This window comes from Ranitomeya imitator, chromosome 6 (assembly GCF_032444005.1).
Source record: "Ranitomeya imitator isolate aRanImi1 chromosome 6, aRanImi1.pri, whole genome shotgun sequence".
Taxonomy (NCBI): Eukaryota; Metazoa; Chordata; class Amphibia; order Anura; family Dendrobatidae; genus Ranitomeya; species Ranitomeya imitator.
The window spans coordinates 191906060-191924886 of record NC_091287.1 but is presented as its reverse complement, the minus strand read 5'-3'; positions in this window follow the sequence as shown (position 1 = coordinate 191924886).

The window sequence follows — 18827 nt, the reverse complement described above, 5'->3', positions numbered from 1 at the left end:
AGGTATCCCACTGCTCTTCACTATACCACGAACTGCAGGGATTTATGTATATCCCGCTTACAGTTCCACTTAACACTTGCAGCTCTCTGGCGCCCCCCTTACTCTCAAGTCAGATTAGGTACTGCACCCTGGGTAATTAGTCGCCAGAAAGGCTGCCTGCTATGTAATTCAAAAGCAAAAGAAAAAAAGTGGTTAGCACTCACCAAACCCGATGCTATAATAGTCTTTATTTTGACATGGACATGGACAGGGAGAACATGATGTCTGAAGGATGATCCTTCAGACATCATGTTCTCCCTGTCCATGTCCATGTCAAAATAAAGACTTTTTATAGCATCGGGTTTGGTGAGTGCTAACCACTTTTTTTCTTTTGCTTTTGAATTATATATCTTTTTGGTTGAGCACCCCTTATGCCCATGCATTGAGTAGGAGGTATAGGGGCTGGTACAGCATATTGTAGCACGCCGATAGGTGATCGCGAATGACAGCAGTGCGGGTCTACTTTGTTTCTTCTTTTTTTGGACTTGCTGCCTGCTATGTACTGGCTATTGGGCACACTGCAGCGACGCGATAAACTACTCCCACTCAGGCAGGAACAATAATTATCAGCGCCGCAGTCGCTACAACATCACCCAAAAGCCTGCACACGGTAAGCTGCCACCAGCTTCGATTAAACGGGTCCGAAGCTAACCCAAAACAGTAGCGTAATTCCCTTCAGGAGACTTCGGGTACGGTTTAGAACAGGATGAACGAACTAGTATTAAAAAATATACCCCATCAAAAGTTTCAGGCATTGTTTATATAAAAAGATGTTACAAATGAGACACTTGGAAATATGTACAGGGTTATTATAAAAAAAAACAAGGATTACATGAGAATAACACTTACATGTGTTCAAAGCATTGCAGGCAACCAGGCTAGTGGAGTTTCCATACGTCCCAGTTCATTGGACGTGCTCAGTGCTCTCCAGGAAAAAGACAAGAAAAGCTGCTGGGATCTGGGCAGATAGTTATAGCTGCAGCCTGTGACATCCCAGAAAGGGGTTGGATCGCCTCGTCCCTCCTACCTCTTCAGTTAACTAATTTTACCCTAACCTTTATCTAATTCCTATAACTCCGCTACAAAACATGTCATAGTCATAACAAACCCAGCATTCATCTCGGATTAACGTGGGCATTCTAATGAAATCAAATATGTCCTATCTGTGATACATATTTGCAGAGAAATCCCTACTACTTTACCAGATGGAGTTAGAAGCTCGTGTTTAGAGTGATGGGTAGATCCACCGAGGGAGATTAAGAATATATATTTTCATGTTCTTAACTTAAAGGGTTTGCGTAATATCTTACAAAAACAGAACAAAGAACTTCCATGGATTCTAGAGAATTCTAATCCAGTTCCTGCTGGAGGAAGATTCTAGCCTGGTCGTAAAAATTCCTTTAGGCAATAAAACTCTCTTCCCCCATGTACATTGGCAAGGCAGCTCTTGCCTGAGTGAAAGGGAAGGGGGGCTTTTTATCCCACAGCCTGCTAGCAAGAGAAACTACTTATATGATATTTCATACCATATCGTGACACCTCCCCCTTTTGGTGTGCGTTAGGGAGGTAGAACCCCACGGTATGCCTCCATGCGCACCTCAGTGTGTTCACCCTGGCGGGACAGTCCATCTGCATTCCCATGCTCTTTGCCCGTTTTGTGTTCAATGGTGAAGTCAAACTGCTGAAGGGCAAGGCTCTAGCGTAGCAACTTGCCGTTGGTTCCACACATGGCGTTTAGCCAGCGCAGAGGGTCGTGGTCGGTCACCACAGTGAAGGGGCGACCGTACAAGTAGGGCTGCAAGTGCTGCAGGGCCCAGACTATGGCCAGGCACTCCTTGGTGGAGTAGGCCACTTCCCTCGGCAAAAGTTTCCAGCTCAGGTATAACACGGGGTGCTCTTGGTCCTCCAAGTCAACCTGGCTGAGCACAGCACCAAGGCCAAACTCGCTGGCGTCGGTCTGCACCAAGAACGGTCGACTGCTGTTGACTGCTTTCAACACAGGGGCGTTGCACAGTGCGGTTTTCAATGTCTGGAAGGCCCCCTCACAGCCATCTGTCCAGTTGACAATGTGGGGTAGCTTCTTCCTGGTGAGGTCCATCAAAGGTTTTGCCAGGCTACTATAGTGCTGTACAAAGCGCCTATAGTACCCTGCAGTGCCCAGGAAGGACATCACCTGTTGTGAATTCTGTTGTCGGGCTCCCTCCTGTGGTCATGAATGGTACTTCGGCTGGTTCTGTCCATGGACTTCCTCTGGTGGGTGTTTCTGAGTTTCCTTCTACAGGTGACGAGGTTAATTCGTTAGCGGGCTGCTCTATTTAACTCCACTTAGATCTTTGCTCCATGCCACCTGTCAATGTTCCAGTATTGGTCTAGTTCACTCCTGGATCGTTCTTGTGACCTGTCTTCCCAGCAGAAGCTAAGTTCCAGCTTGTATTTCTTTGGTTTGCTATTTTTCTGTCCAGCTTGCTATTTTTATTGTTGTCTTGCTTGCTGGAAGCTCTGGGACGCAGAGGGAGCGCCTCCGCACCGTGAGTCGGTGCGGAGGGTCTTTTTTGCGCCCTCTGCGTGGTCCTTTTGTAGGGTTTTGTGCTGACCGCAAAGTAACCTTTCCTATCCTCGGTCTGTTCAGTAAGTCGGGCCTCACTTTGCTAAATCTATTTCATCTCTGTGTTTGTATTTTCATCTTTACTCACAGTCATTATATGTGGGGGGCTGCCTTTTCCTTTGGGGAATTTCTCTGAGGCAAGGCAGGCTTTATTTTTCTATCTTCAGGGCTAGCTGGTTCCTTAGGCTGTGCCGAGTTGCATAGGGAGCGTTAGGCGCAATCCACGGCTATTTCTAGTGTGTTTGATAGGATTAGGGATTGCGGTCAGCAGAGTTCCCACGTCCCAGAGCTCGTCCTTTATTATCAGTAACTATCAGGTCATTCCGTGTGCTCTTAACCACCAGGTCCATTATTGTCCTGACCACCAGGTCATAACAATCACCTGTTTCTTGGTCACGGGAGTGGGCCAGTTCATCATCGCGGCCTCTTTCTCAGGCTCTGGCTTCAGGGTGTTCCCGCCTACCCGGTGCCCCAGGTAGTGAACCTCCCTCATGCCCATCTGGCACTTTCCCGGCTTGATTGTCAGTCCTGCTTGGTGAATTCGCCTGAGCACCTCCTTGAGATGCTGCAGGTGTTCCTCCCAGGAGGAACTGAAGATAGCAATGTCATCCAAGTACGCCATGGCATACTTCTCCAGTCCCTGAAGCAGGAGGTTGACCATCCGCTGGAAAGTGGCAGTTGCATTCTTCATGCCGAAGGGCATGACCGTGGACTCGTACAGTCCGAAGGGCGTGATAAAGGCAGACTTCTCCTACGCCTCGGGGCTCAGGGGAATCTGCCAGTATCCTCTACTCAGATCCATTATTGTTAGGTAATCTGCGCCAGCTAACCTATCCAGCAGCTCCTCGATGCGCGGCATTGGGTGCGCGTCAGAGGCTGTGATGGCATTGAGCCCCCTGTAGTCCACGCAGAACCGGGTGGTCTGGTCCTTCTTTGGCACGAGAACTACAGGTGATGCCCACGCGCTCTTTGACCTTCGAATCACCCCCAGCTGTAACATCTCATCGATCTCTTGGCGCATAATCTGCTGCACCTGGTCAGAGATTCGATTGGGTGTTCGCCGTAGTGGGGCGTGATTCCCGGTGTCCACCTCGTAGACTGCTAACTCAGTTCTCCCAGGTCGGTTGGAGAACACGACCCGGAAGGGTTCCAGTGTGGTTTACAACTGCAACCGCTGGGGTTCAGTTAACGAGGCGCTTACCTCCACGTCCTCGATGGACCCATTGGCCATGGCTTGGGCCAGCATGTCCAGGAGGGTGTCTTCCTCCTCGTCTTCGGGCAAGCTGCAGACCGGTAGGACGAAAGGTTCACGTTCGTGATGAGCCTTCATCATGTTGACGTGAAAGGCCTTTCGCCTACCCCGAGCGTGGTCAAGCGTGACCACGTAGGTGACCGGGTTGAGCTGTTGGTGGACGACGTACGGGCCCTCCCAGGCTGCCTGAAGCTTATCCTTTGGTACGGGGACCAGCACCCACACCTTTTGACCCACGTGGTAGGTCCGCTCTCGGGCGTTCTGGTCGTACCAGTGCTTCTGGTCAGCCTGAGCCTGCGTCATGTTGTCATGCACCAACTGCGTCAAGGTCTGCATCTTGTCACGGAAGCGCATGACATACTCCTCTATGGACACTTCAGAAGGGTTCGGCTTCTCTTCCCAGGATTCTCGTACCAACCCAAGGGGTCCCCGGACTCGCCTGCCGTACAGGAGCTCAAAGGGGGAGAACCCCGTCGAGGCCTGCGGAACCTCTCGGTAAGCGAATAACAGGTGTGGGAGGTACCTCTCCCAGTCGCGCCCTTGGGTCTCAACCAGCATGCGTAGCATCTGTTTGAGGGTACCATTGAAGCGTTCACACAAGCCATTGGTCTGTGGGTGATACGCACTCGATACCAGGTGCTTCACCTGCATTCTCTTACACAGAGTCTCCATGAGGCGAGACATAAATTGGGTCCCTTGATCAGTAAGCATTTCCCTGGGAAATCCTACACGTGAAAAGATGGCCAACAGGGCATCCGCCACCTTATCTGCCCTAGTTGACGACACACACAGTACCACAGTAAGGATGTATTGCTTTCCAGAGCTGCTGGAGACGGCCAGCGGGCCCACAATGTCCACCGCAATTCTCTGGAAAGGCACCTCTATCACTGGTAAAGGGATCAGGGGAGCCTTAAGAGCAGGCCCCGCCTTCCCCACTCTTTGACAAGTGATACTGGAGCGGCAGTAGTTTGACACATCTGTCCCCATCTTAGGCCAATAGAAGTGTTGAGACAGCCGGGCCTTAGTTTTGCTGATCCCCAAGTGTCCAGCTAGCGGGATCTCATGGGCAATCCGTAACAACTCACCCCGGAATTGCTGCGGGACGACCAGCTGTCTTTCCCTCAACCACTCCTTTTGCGATTCTCCGGGTACTGTCTCCCGGTATAACCTGTTGTGAATTCTGCTTTTGGGTTCCCTCCAGTGGTTGTAGGTGGTAATGCAGTTGTCCCTGAGTTGTAGTCCTGGTCAGGTGTTTCTGCTGATTGCAGCTCTGACTGGGGTATTTAGGTGTGCAGGATTCATTAGTCCTTGCCAGTTGTCCATGGTTCTGGCAGGTTTTGGATCTTTGTCTGGTTCCTCCTGCCTTGCTGCCAATTCAGCAAAGATAAGTGTCTGGTTTTTGTTTCTGTGGCACACATGCTGTGTGCTTAATAATTCTGTGCTATTCATTTGTTTTCTCTTGTCCAGCTTAGACTGTGTCAGTGTTTTCTCAGTCATGTTGGATTCTCTGGAGTTGCAGATATACGCTCCACATCTTTAGTTAGAGGGTGGAGTTTTTTGTATTTTCTGCTGTGGATATTTTTGGAAGGATTTTAATACTGACCGCTTAGTATTCTGTCCTATCCTTTCCTATTTTAGCTAGAGTGGCCTCTTTTGCTAAATCCTGTTTCCTGCCTGCGTGTGTCTTTTCCTCTACTACTCACAGTCAATATTTGTGGGGGGCTGCCTATCCTTTGGGGTTCTGCTCTGAGGCAAGGTAGAATTCCTATTTCCATCTATAGGGGTATTTAGTCCTCCGGCTGTGTCGAGGTGTCTAGGATTTGTTAGGCACACCCCACGGCTACTTCTAGTTGCGGTGTTAAGTTCAGGATTTGCGGTCAGTACAGTTTACACCAACTCCAGAGAAAGTTCCATGCGGCTCCAAGGTCACCGGATCATAACAGTACAACTGGCCAATAATCAGTTAAAGGGAACCTGTCACCCCGAAAATCGCGGGTGAGGTAAGCCCACCGGCATCAGGGGCTTATCTACAGCATTCTGTAATGCCCCCGATGTTCTGATAAGCCCCCGATGTTACCTGAAAGAGGAGAAAAAGATGTTATATTATACTCACCCAGGGGCGGTCCCGCTGCTGGTCAGGTCGGATGGGCGTCTCCGGTCCGCTGCGGCGCCTCCCATCTTCATTACAAGACGTCCTCTTCTGATCTTCAGCCACGGCTCCGGCGCAGGCGTACTTTGCTCTGCCTCTGACCTTTCCGGGGCCTGCGCACTGCAGTACTTTGTCTGCCCTCAACAGGGCAGAGCAAAGTACGCCTGCGCCGGAGCCGTGGCTGAAGATCAGAAGAGGACGTCTTGTAATGAAGATGGGAGGCGCCGCAGCGGACCGGAGACACTCATCCGACCTGACCAGCAGCGGGACCGCCCCTGGGTGAGTATAATATAACCTCTTTTTCTCCTCTTTCAGGTTACATCGGGGGCTTATCTACAGCATTACAGAATGCTGCAGATAAGCCCCTGATGCCGGTGGGCTTACCTCACCCGCGATTTTCGGGGTGACAGGTTCCCTTTAAATGCATCTCAGATGAAGGGAAGAAAGGTGTTGAGCCATTTTTTTTTCTGCACTCTGTTTTGTCATCTCTTCCCTCTTTTTCTCTGGGTGGCTGAGGAATCTTGTGCTAGCATGGATATTCAGGAATTAGCTTCTCGTGTGGACCAGCTTGCTGCTAGGGTACAGTGTATTTCTGATTATATTGTTCAGACTCCTGTTTTAGAGCCGAAGATTCCTACTCCTGATTTGTTTTTTGGTGACAGGTCCAAATTTTTGAGTTTTAAAAACAACTGTAAACTGTTTTTTGCTCTGAGACCTCGATCCTCCGGTAATTCCATTCAGCAGGTTAAAATCATCATCTCCCTGCTGCGTGGCGATCCACAGTATTGGGCATTTTCCCTGGAATCTGGGAATCCGGCTTTGCTTAATGTAGACTCCTTTTTTCAGGCTTTAGGTTTATTATATGATGAGCCTAATTCTGTGGATCAAGCGGAGAAGACCTTGTTGGCCCTGTCTCAGGGTCAAGAGGCAGCAGAATTGTATTGACAGAAATTTAGAAAATGGTCTGTGTTGACTAAATGGAATGATGATCCTTTGGCGGAAAATTTTCAGAAAGGGTCTTTCTGAATCCGTTAAAGTTGCTATGGTGGGGTTTCCCACGCCTTTCGGTCTGAGTGATTCTATGTCTCTGGCCATTCAGATTGATCGGCGCTTGCGGGAGCGCAGAACTGTGCGCGCTGTGGGGTTGTCCTCAGAGCAAATTCCTGAGCCAATGCAGTGTGATAGGATTCTGTCTAGAACGGAACGACAAGGTTTCAGACGTCAGAATAGGTTGTGTTATTATTGTGGCGACGCTTCTCATGTCATTTCTGTCTGCCTTAAGCGGACAAAGAGGATCGCCAGTTCATTTACCATCAGTACTGTACAACCTAAATTTCTGTTATCTGTGTCCATGATCTGCTCATTGTCATCATTTTCTGTCATGGCGTTTGTGGATTCAGGCGCCGCCTTGAACTTAATGGACTTTGAGTTTGCCAGGTGTTGTGGTTTTCCCTTGCAGCCTTTGCAGAACCCTATTCCTTTAAGGGGCATTGATGCTACACCCTTGGCAAAAAATAAGCCCCAGTTTTGGACACAGGTGACCATGCGCATGGCGCCAGCCCATCAGGAAGATTGTCGATTTCTGGTGTTGCATAATTTGCATGATGTTATTGTGCTGGGTTTTCCGTGGTTGCAGGTACATAATCCTGTGTTGGACTGGAAGTCTATGTCTGTGACTAGTTGGGGTTGTCAGGGGATTCATAATGATGTTCCTTTGATGTCAATCTCCTCTTCTTTCTCTTCTGAAATTCCTAAGTTTTTGTCTGATTTTCAGGATGTATTCGATGAGCCCAAGTCCAGTTCCTTTTCACCGCACAGGGAATGTGCTTGTGCTATTGACTTGATTCCAGGCTGTAAGTTTCCTAAGGGTCAACTTTTCAACCTGTCTGTGCCTGAACATACCGCCATGCGGAATTATATTAAGGAGTCTTTGGCGAAAGGGCATATTCGGCCATCTTCTTCACCGTTGGGAGCGGGATTTTTTTTTTGTTGCTAAGAAGGATGGCTCCTTGAGACCCTGTATTGATTATCGCCTCTTGAATAAGATCACGGTCAAGTTTCAATACCCTTTACCTTTGCTTTCTGATTTGTTTGCTAGTATTAAGGGGGCTAGTTGGTTTACTAAGATTGACCTTCGGGGGGCATATAATCTTGTTCGTATTAAGCAGGGTGATGAATGGAAAACTGCGTTTAATATGCCCGAAGGTCATTTTGAATATCTTGTGATGCCTTTCGGGCTCTCTAATACTCCATCTGTTTTTCAGTCCTTCATGCATGATATCTTCCGGACTTATCTTGATAAATTCTTGATTGTATATTTGGACGATATTTAGATTTTTTCCGATGATTGGGAGTCTCATGTGCAACAGGTCAGGATGGTATTTCAGATCCTTCGTGACAATGCTTTGTTTGTGAAGGGGTCTAAGTGTCTCTTTGGGGTGCAGAAGGTTTCTTTTTTGGGCTTCATTTTTTCTCCCTCATCTATGGAGATGGATCCGGTTAAGGTTCAGGCCATTCATGATTGGATTCAACCCACATCCGTGAAGAGCCTTCAGAAATTTTTGGGTTTTGCAAATTTTTATCGCCGTTTCATTGCTAACTTCTCTAGCGTGGTTAAACCCTTGACCGATTTGACGAAGAAAGGTGCTGATGTGGCGAATTGGTCCTCTGCAGCTGTCGCTGCCTTTCAGGAGCTTAAACGCCGATTTACTTCTGCTCCGGTGTTGCGCCAACCGGATGTTTCTCTTCCGTTTCAGGTTGAGATTGACGCTTCTGAGATTGGGGCAGGGGCCGTTTTGTCTCAGAGGAATCCTGTTGGTTCCTTGATGAAACCGTGTGCCTTCTTTTCCCGTAAGTTTTCGCCTGCTGAACACAATTATGATGTCGGCAATCGGGAGTTGTTGGCTATGAAGTGGGCGTTTGAGGAGTGGCGACATTGGCTTGAGGGAGCTAAGCACCGTATTGTGGTCTTGACCGATCATAAGAATCTGATTTACCTCGAGTCTGCCAAACGGCTGAATCCTAGACAGGCTCGATGGTCCTTGTTTTTTTCCCGTTTTGATTTCGTAGTTTCGTATCTTCCGGGTTCTAAGAATATTAAGGCTGATGCCCTCTCTAGGAGTTTTTTGCCTGATTCTCCTGAGGTCCTTGAACCGGTCGGCATTCTGAAAGAAGGGGTGGTCCTTTCTGCCATTTCCCCTGATTTACAACGGGTTCTTCAGGAATTTCAGGCTGACAGACCTGACCGCTGTCCAGTGGGGAAACTGTTTGTTCCTGACAGATGGCCTAGTAGAGTGATTTCTGAGGTTCACTGTTCTGTGTTGGCTGGTCATCCTGGTATTTTTGGTACCAGAGATTTGGTTGGTAGGTCCTTTTGGTGGCCTTCTTTGTCACGTGATGTGTGTTCTTTTGTGCAGTCCTGTGGGACTTGTGCGCGGGCCAAGCCTTGTTGTTCCCGTGCTAGTGGGTTGCTTTTGCCATTGCCAGTCCCTGAGAGGCCCTGGACGCATATTTCTATGGATTTTATTTCTGATCTTCCGGTTTCCCAGAAGATGTCTGTTATCTGGGTTGTTTGTGACCGGTTCTCTAAGATGGTTTATTTGGTGCCTTTGCCTAAATTGCCTTCCTCTTCAGATTTGGTTCTGTTGTTTTTTCAGCATGTGGTTCGTCTGCATGGTATTCCGGAGAATATTGTGTCCGACAGAGGTTCCCAGTTTGTTTCTAGGTTTTGGCGGGCCTTTTGTGCTAGGCTGGGCATTGATTTGTCTTTTTCTTCTGCATTTCATCCTCAGACAAATGGCCAGACTGAGCGAACTAATCAGACTTTGAAGACGTATTTGAGATGCTTTGTGTCTGCTGATCAGGATGATTGGGTGGCTTTCTTGCCATTGGCCGAGTTTGCCCTTAATAATCGGGCTAGTTCGGCTACCTTGGTTTCGCCTTTCTTTTGTAATTTTGGTTTTCATCCTCGTTTTTCTTCTGGGCAGGTTGAGCCTTCTGACTGTCCTGGTGTGGATTCTGTGGTGGACAGGTTGCAGCAGATTTGGGCTCATGTGGTGGACAATTTGGTGTTGTCTCAAGAGGAGGCTCAACGTTTTGCTAATCATCGTCGGTGTGTTGGTTCCCGGCTTCGGGTTGGGGATCTGGTCTGGTTGTCTTCCCGTCATGTTCCTATGAAGGTTTCTTCTCCTAAGTTTAAGCCTCGGCTTATTGGTCCTTATAGGATTTCTGAGATTATTAATCCGGTGTCTTTTCGACTGGCGCTTCCGGCCTCTTTTGCTATCCATAATGTCTTCCATAGATCTTTATTGCGGAAATATGTGGAGCCCGTTGTTCCCTCTGTTGATCCTCCGGCCCCTGTGTTGGTTGATGGGGAGTTGGAATATGTTATTAAGAAGATTTTGGATTCCCGTTTTTCGAGGCGGAAGCTTCAGTACCTGGTCAAATGGAAGGGTTATGGCCAGGAGGATAATTCTTGAGTTTTTGCCTCTGATGTCCATGCTGCTGATTTGGTTCGTGCCTTTCATCTGGCTCATCCTGATCGTCATGGGGGCTCTGGTGAGGGTTCGGTGACCCCTCCTCAAGGGGGGGGGGTACTGTTGTGAATTCTGCTTTTGAGCTCCCTCTGGTGGTAGCAGATGGTAATGCAGTTGTTCCTGGGCTGCAGTCTTGGACAGGTGTATCTGCTAATTGCAGTTCTGACTGGGGTATTTAGGCTTGCAGGACTCATTAGTCCTTGCCAGTTGTCATTGTTTTTTGGGATATGATGGATCTCTTTCTGGCTTCTCCTGCTTGGCTGCCATTTCAGCAAAGATAAGTGTCTGTTTCTTTTTCTGTGGCACACAGGCAATGTGCTTGTTTTTGATTGTATTCCTGCTCTGAATGTAGGATTCGCTGGAGTTGCAGATATACGCTCCTACGTCTTTAGTTAGATGGAGGAAGTTTTAGTATATTCTGCTGTGGATATTTTTGTAAGGGTTTTAATACTGACCGCACAGAACTCTGTCCTATCCTGTCCTATTTTAGCTAGAGTGGCCTCTTGTGCTAAATCCTGTTTTTCTGCCTGTGTATGTTTTTTCCTCTCCGACTCACCGCCAATATTTGTGGGGGGCTGTCTATCCTATTTCCATCTCTAGGGGTATTTAGTCCTCCGGCTGTGACGAGGTGTCTAGGATTGTTAGGTACACTCCACGGCTACTTCTAGTTGCTGTGTTAAGATCAGGATTGCGGTCAGTATAGTGACCACCTTCTCCAGTGAAAGTTTTCATGCTGGTCCAAGGTCACCGAATCATAACAGCAGTGTCCTTTACTCATTGACCGGCATACATCATCATCTCCATACACTGTAGGACCCCTGGGGACCATGCTTCACTTGTGGGAAGCGTTACCATCATCGCTGCAACAACTGTTGTGAATTCCGCTCTTGGGCTCCCTCCGGTGGTTGTAAGTGGCACTTTTGTGAGTTCTGCTCTTGGGCTCCCTCTTGTGGTTTCTAGTGGTATGGTTGCTCCTTGGAGTTAGCTGTCAACAGCTGCCTCCACTTATCGTCTCTTCTGCTCGGCTATTTAGGCCTGGCGCTTTCTTCAGCCAGTGCCACTTGTAAATTGTTCCTGGTTGGATTCACATCTCTTTGGAGTTCCCTGTTATCCTGACCAGTTCAGCAAAGCTAAAGGTACCTTCACACTAAACGATATCGCTAGCGATCCGTGACGTTGCACCGTCCTGGCTAGCGATATCATTCAGTTTGACACGCAGCAGCGATCAGAATCCTGCTGTGATGTCGTTGGTCGGGGCTAGAAGGCCAGAACTTTATTTCGTCGCAGCCCTGCGCTTAGTAACCCGATGTTTACCCTGGTTACCGGCATCGTTGGTCGCTGGAGAGCTGTCTGTGTGACAGCTCTCCAGCGACCAAACAGCGATGCTGCAGCGATCGACATCGTTGTCGGTATCGCTGCAGCGTCGCTTAGTGTGAAGGTACCTTAAGTTTTTGCTCTTTTCTGTCCATAGATTGTGGACTTATCCATTCTGTGCTTTCTTTGTTTGTCCAGCTTATCAGTGTGACTTAATTCTGTCTTGCTGGAAGCTCTGGGAGGCAGATTTGCCCTCCACACCTTTAGTCAGGTGTGGAGATTTTTTGTAAACTCTGCGTGGATTTTTGTAGTGTTTTATACTGACTGCACAGTATTCCATCCTGTCCTATCTATTTAGCTAGACTGGCCTCCTGTGCTCATCCTGGTTTCATTCTGTGTATGTCTTTTCCCTCTCCACTCACAGTCATTATTTGTGGGGGGCTAATCTATCCTTTGGGGATTTTCTCTGAGGCAAGATAGCTTTCCTGCTTCTTTCTTTAGGGGTAGTTAGCTCTTAGGCTGTGACGAGATGCCTAGGGAGAGTTAGGAGCATTCCACGGCTACTTCTAGTGTTGTGTTGAGCTTAGGGACTGCGGTCAGTACAGTTACCACTTCCTTCAGAGCTCGTTCCATGTTACTCCTAGACCACCGTATCATAACAGTACAAGTGGCCAAAAATGAATTAAATGCATCTCAAAAGAAGGAAAAGAAAGTTCTGAACCATTTTTTTTTCTGTGCTCTGGTTTGTCTTTTTTTCCTCTTGATATCTGGGTTGTTCAGGATATATGCTTTGGCATGGATGTTCAGGGTTTGTTTTCTCGTGTGGATCAACTTGCTGCAAGAGTACAGAGTATCCAGGACTATGTTGTCCAGACTCCGGCTTTAGAGCCTAGAATTCCTACTCCTGATTTGTTTTTTGGGGACAGATCCAAGTTTTTGAACTTTAAAAATAACTGCAAATCGTTTTTTGCTTTGAAACCCGGTTCTTCTGGTGATCCCATTCAGCAAGTAAAAATCATCATATCCTTGCTGCGTGGTGACCCTCAAGACTGGGCTTTTTCTCTTGAAACAGGGGATCCGGCATTATTGAATGTAGATGCATTTTTTCAAGCGCTCGGATTATTGTATGACAAACCTAATTCTGTGGATCATGCAGAAAAAACCCTGTTGGCCTTGTGTCAAGGTCAGGAAGCGGCAGAGTTATACTGCCAGAAATTTAGAAAATGGTCTGTGCTCACTAAATGGAATGAAGAGGCTCTGGCTGCTATTTTCAGAAAAGGTCTTTCTGAAACCCTTAAAGATGTTATGGTGGGCTTTCCTACACCTGCCGGTTTGAGCGAATCTATGTCTCTAGCCATTCAGATTGATCGGCGTCTGCGCGAGCGCAAAGCTGTGCACCATATGGCAGTATCCTCTGAGCAAAGTCCTGAACCTTTGCAATGTGATAGGATTTTGACTAGAATAGAACGGCAGGAATTCAGACGTCAGAATAGGCTGTGTTTTTACTGTGGTGATTTGACTCATGTTATCTCTGATTGCCCTAAGCGTACTAAGAGAGTGGCTAGGTCTGTTACCATTAGTACTATACAGCCTAAATTTCTCTTATCTGTGACCCTGATTTGCTCATTGTCGTCCTTTTCTGTCATGGCATTTGTGGATTCAGGCGCTGCCCTGAACTTAATGGACTTAGAATTCGCCAGGCGCTGTGGTTTTTCCTTGCAGCCTTTGCAGAGCCCTATTCCTTTGAGGGGTATTGATGCTACACCCTTGGCCAAGGATAAACCTCAGTACTGGACACAGATGACTATGTACATGGCTCCTGCACATCAGGAAGATTGCCATTTTCTGGTGTTGCATAACCTGCATGATGTTGTTGTACTGGGATTTCCATGGTTACAGGAACATAATCCGGTGCTGGATTGGAAAACTATGTCGGTGACTAGTTGGGGTTGTCGAGGAGTACATAGTGACGTTCCTTTGATGTCAATTTCCTCTTCCCCCTCTTCTGAGGTCCCTGAGTTTTTGTCGGATTTCCAGGATGTATTTGATGAGCCCAAGTCTAGTTCCCTTCCTCCGCACAGGGACTGTGATTATGCTATTAACTTGATTCCTGGTTGCAAGTTCCCTAAGGGCCGACTTTTCAATCTGTCTGTGCCAGAGCATGCCGCCATGCGGAGTTATGTTAAGGAGTCTTTGGAGAAGGGGCATATTTGGCCCTCTTCGTCACCATTGGGAGCGGGTTTCTTTTTTGTTGCTAAGAAGGATGGCTCCTTGAGGCCCTGCATTGATTATCGTCTTCTTAATAAGATCACGGTCAAATTCCAATACCCCTTGCCTTTGCTTACTGATTTGTTTGCTCAGATTAAGGGGGCTAGTTGGTTTACTAAGATTGAGCTCCGAGGGGCATATAATCTTGTTCGTATTAAACAGGGTGACGAATGGAAAACTGCATTTAATACGCCGGAAGGCCATTTTGAATACCTTGTGATGCCATTTGGGCTCTCTAATGCTCCATCTGTGTTCCAGTCTTTCAAGCATGATATTTTCCGCAATTATCTTGATAAATTCATGGTGGTATATTTGGATGATATTTTGATTTTTTCCGATGATTGGGAGTCTCATGTGAAGCAGGTCAGGATGGTGTTCCAGATCCTTCGTGATAATGCTTTATTTGTGAAGGGGTCTAAGTGCCTATTCGGAGTTCAGAAGGTCTCTTTTTTGGGTTTTATTTTTTCTCCCTCGTCTATAGAAATGGATCCTGTTAAGGTCCAAGCTATTCATGACTGGATCCAACCCACATCTGTGAAGGGTCTTCAAAAATGTTGGGGCTTTGCTAATTTCTATCGCCGTTTCATTGCCAACTTTTCCAGTGTGGTTAAGCCCCTTACTGATTTGACGAAGAAAGGCGCTGATGTGACGAATTGGTCCTCTGAGGCTGTTGAGGCCTTTCAGGAGCTTAAACGCCGATTTACTTCTGCCCCTGTGTTGCGTCAGCCGGATGTTTCTCTTCCTTTTCAGGTTGAGGTCGACGCTTCTGAGATTGGGGCAGGGGCCGTTTTGTCTCAGAGGGAGTCTGATGGTTCTTTGATGAAACCGTGTGCTTTTTTTTCCAGAAAGTTTTCGCCTGCGGAACGCAATTATGATGTCGGCAATCGGGAGTTGTTGGCTATGAAGTGGGCGTTTGAGGAGTGGCGACATTGGCTTGAGGGAGCTAAACACCGTGTTGTGGTCCTGACCGATCATAAGAATCTGATTTACCTCGAGTCGGCCAAGCGGCTGAATCCTAGACAGGCTCGATGGTCCCTGTTTTTCTCCCGTTTACATTTTGTGGTCTCGTATCTTCCGGGATCTGTTATGACCTGGTGGTTAGGAGCACCCGGCACGACCTGATAGTTAAACTCACGCAGGACAAGCTCTGGGATGTGGGAACTCTGCTGACCGCAAGCCCTAATCCTATCACACACACTAGAAATAGCCGTGGAGCGTACCTGACTCTCCCTAGACGCCTCTTCACAGCCTAAGAGTTAGCTAGCCCTAGAGATAGAAAATAAAGCCTACCTTGCCTCAGAGAAATTCCCCAAAGGAAAAGGCAGCCCCCCACATATATTGACTATGAGTAAAGATGAAAGTCACAAACGCAGAAATGAAACAGGTTTCAGCAAAGGGAGGCCAGACTTACTAAACAGACAGAGGATAGGAATGGTATCTTTGCGGTCAGCACAAAAAACTACAAAAGACCACGCAGAGTGTGCAAAAAGACCTCCGCACCGACTCACGATGAGGAGATGCCACTCTGCATCCCAGAGCTTCCAGCTAGCAAGACAAAATCATGATAACCAGCTGGACAAGGAAACAATGAACAAATAATAACTATCAGGAACTTAGCTTCTGCTGGAGAAGACAGGTCACCAGAAAGATCCAAGAGCGAACTGAACCAATGCAGGAACATTGACAGCTGGCATGGAGTAACGATCTGAATGGAGTTAAATAGAGCAGCCAACCAAAGGATAAACCACGTCACCTGTGTAAGGAACCTCAGAAGCAGCAGCTTCACTCACAGCCACCAGAGGGAGCCCATAGAGAGAACTCGCCGAAGTACCATTCACGACCACAGGAGGGAGTTCGACAACAGAATTCACAACAGGGATCTAAGAATGTTAAGGCTGATGCCCTCTCTAGGAGTTTTTCGCCTGATTCTCCTGGAGTCCTTGAGCCGGTTGGCATTCTTAAGGAGGGGGTGATTCTTTCTGCTATCTCCCCTGATTTGCGGCGGGTGCTTCAGGAATTTCAGGCTGATAGGCCTGACCGCTGTCCAGTGGGGAAGCTGTTTGTTCCTGATAGATGGACAAATAAGGTAATTTCTGAGGTTCATTGTTCAGTGTTGGCTGGTCATCCTGGGATTTTTGGTACCAGAGATTTGGTTGCTAGGTCCTTTTGGTGGCCTTCCTTGTCACGCGATGTGCGTGCTTTTGTGCAGTACTGTGGGACTTGCGCCCGGGCCAAGCCTTGCTGTTCCCGTGCTAGTGGGTTGCTTTTGCCTTTGCCGGTCCCTGAGAGGCCCTGGATGCATATTTCCATGGATTTTATTTCGGATCTTCCTGTTTCCCAGAAGATGTCTGTTATCTGGGTTGTTTGTGACCGGTTCTCTAAAATGGTCCATCTGGTACCTTTGCCTAAGTTGCCTTCCTCCTCAGATCTGGTTCCATTATTTTTTCAGCATGTGGTTCGTTTGCATGGCATTCTGGAGAATATTGTGTCTGACAGAGGTTCTCAGTTTGTCTCTAGATTTTGGTGGGCCTTTTGTGCTAGGATGGGCATTGATTTGTCTTTTTCTTCAGCGTTTCATCCTCAGACTAATGGCCAAACTGAGCGAACTAATCAGACCTTGGAGATCCTATTTGAAATGCTTTGTGTCTGCTGATCAGGATGATTGGGTGTCTTTCTTGCCGTTGGCCGAGTTTGCCCTTAATAATCGGGCTAGTTCGGCTACTTTGGTTTCACTTTCATTTGTAATTTTGGTTTTCATCCTCGGTTTTTCTTCTGGGCAGGTTGAGCCTTCTGATTGTCCTGGTGTTGATTCTGTGGTGGACAGGCTGCAGCAGATTTGGACTCATGTGGTGGACAATTTGACGTTGTCTCAGGAAAGGGCTCAACGTTTTGCTAACCGCCGTCGGTGTGTTGGTCCCCAGCTTCGTGTGGGGGATTTGGTTTGGTTGTCTTCTCGTCATGTTCCTATGCAGGTTTCTTCTCCTAAGTTTAAGCCTCGTTTTATTGGTCCTTATAAAATTTCTGAAATTATTAATCCGGTGTCTTTTCGTTTGGCTCTTCCAGCCTCTTTTGCCATTCATAATGTTTTCCATAGATCTTTGTTGCGGAGATATGTGGTGCCCGTTGTTCCCTCGGTTGACCCTCCTGCCCCGGTGTTGGTTAAGGGAGAGTTGGAATATGAGGTTGAGAAGATTTTGGATTCTCGTTTTTCGAGGCGGAGGCTTCAGTATCTTGTCAAGTGGAAGGGTTATGGCCAGGAGGATAATTCTTGGGTTGTTGCCTCCGATGTCCATGCCACCGATTTGGTTTGTGCTTTTCACTTGGCTCGTCCTGATCGGCCTGGGGGCTCTGGTGAGTGTTCGGTGACCCCTCCTCAAGGGGGGGGTACTGTTGTGAATTCCGCTCTTGGGCTCCCTCCGGTGGTTGTAAGTGGCACTTTTGTGAGTTCTGCTCTTGGGCTCCCTCTTGTGGTTTCTAGTGGTATGGCTGCTCCTTGGAGTTAGCTGTCATCAGCTGCCTCCACTTATCGTCTCTTCTGCTCGGCTATTTAGGCCTGGCACTTTCTTCAGCCAGTGCCACTTGTAAATGGTTCCTGGTTGGATTCACATCTCTTTGGAGTTCCCTGTTATCCTGACCAGTTCAGCAAAGCTAAGTTTTTGCTTGCTCTTTTCTGTCCATAGATTGTGGACTTATCCATTCTGTGCTTTCTTCGTTTGTCCAGCTTATCAGTGTGAATTAATTCTGTCTTGCTGGAAGCTCTGGGAGGCAGATTTGCCCTCCACACCTTTAGTCAGGTGTGGAGATTTTTTGTAAACTCTGCGTGGATTTTTGTAGTGTTTTATACTGACCGCACAGTATTCCATCCTGTCCTATCTATTTAGCTAGACTGGCCTCCTGTGCTCATCCTGGTTTCATTCTGTGTATGTCTTTTCCCTCTCCACTCACAGTCATTATTTGTGGGGGGCTAATCTATCCTTTGGGGATTTTCTCTGAGGCAAGATAGGTTTCCTGCTTCTTTCTTTAGGGGTAGTTAGCTCTTAGGCTGTGACGAGATGCCTAGGGAGAGTTAGGAGCATTCCACGGCTACTTCTAGTGTTGAGCTTAGGGACTGCGGTCAGTACAGTTACCACTTCCTTCAGAGCTCGTTCCATGTTGCTCCTAGACCACCGTATCATAACAAACAACATCCCCCAGAGGAGCCCTTTAAAGCAGTGCCGGTCCCACTATTGACCGAACACCACAGGTGGTGTCACAACAGACTTTACCACAAATTCCCTTAAAAGACTGTTCCCCCATCAGTTTGAGTGCCAGGGCACGAATCGAGTCGCAGCCACCGTGACATCCCCTGTAAGAAGCGACCGGACCCGGTACCGAGTACCCTAGGCCCTGGTAGGGCGACCCATTTTTTTGCGTCACAAACAGGATTTCGTGCCCTGGCATCGCCAGGTACTGTGTGCCAGAGACTGTGACAGTTTGTTTGAAAACCGCCTTTGCGGTGCCGTGTGGAGTGTGAGGGGGAGGAGACGTACCTTCGTGGGCGGAGCCAGCTGAAAAGAGCACAAAGAAGGAAACGGGTGCCGTGCTGAGAGGAACGCCGGAAGTGAAGAAGCCATGCAGCAGGGTCAGAAGTGAGGATGCCACAAAGTGCTGTAAGTAGGACTGGGA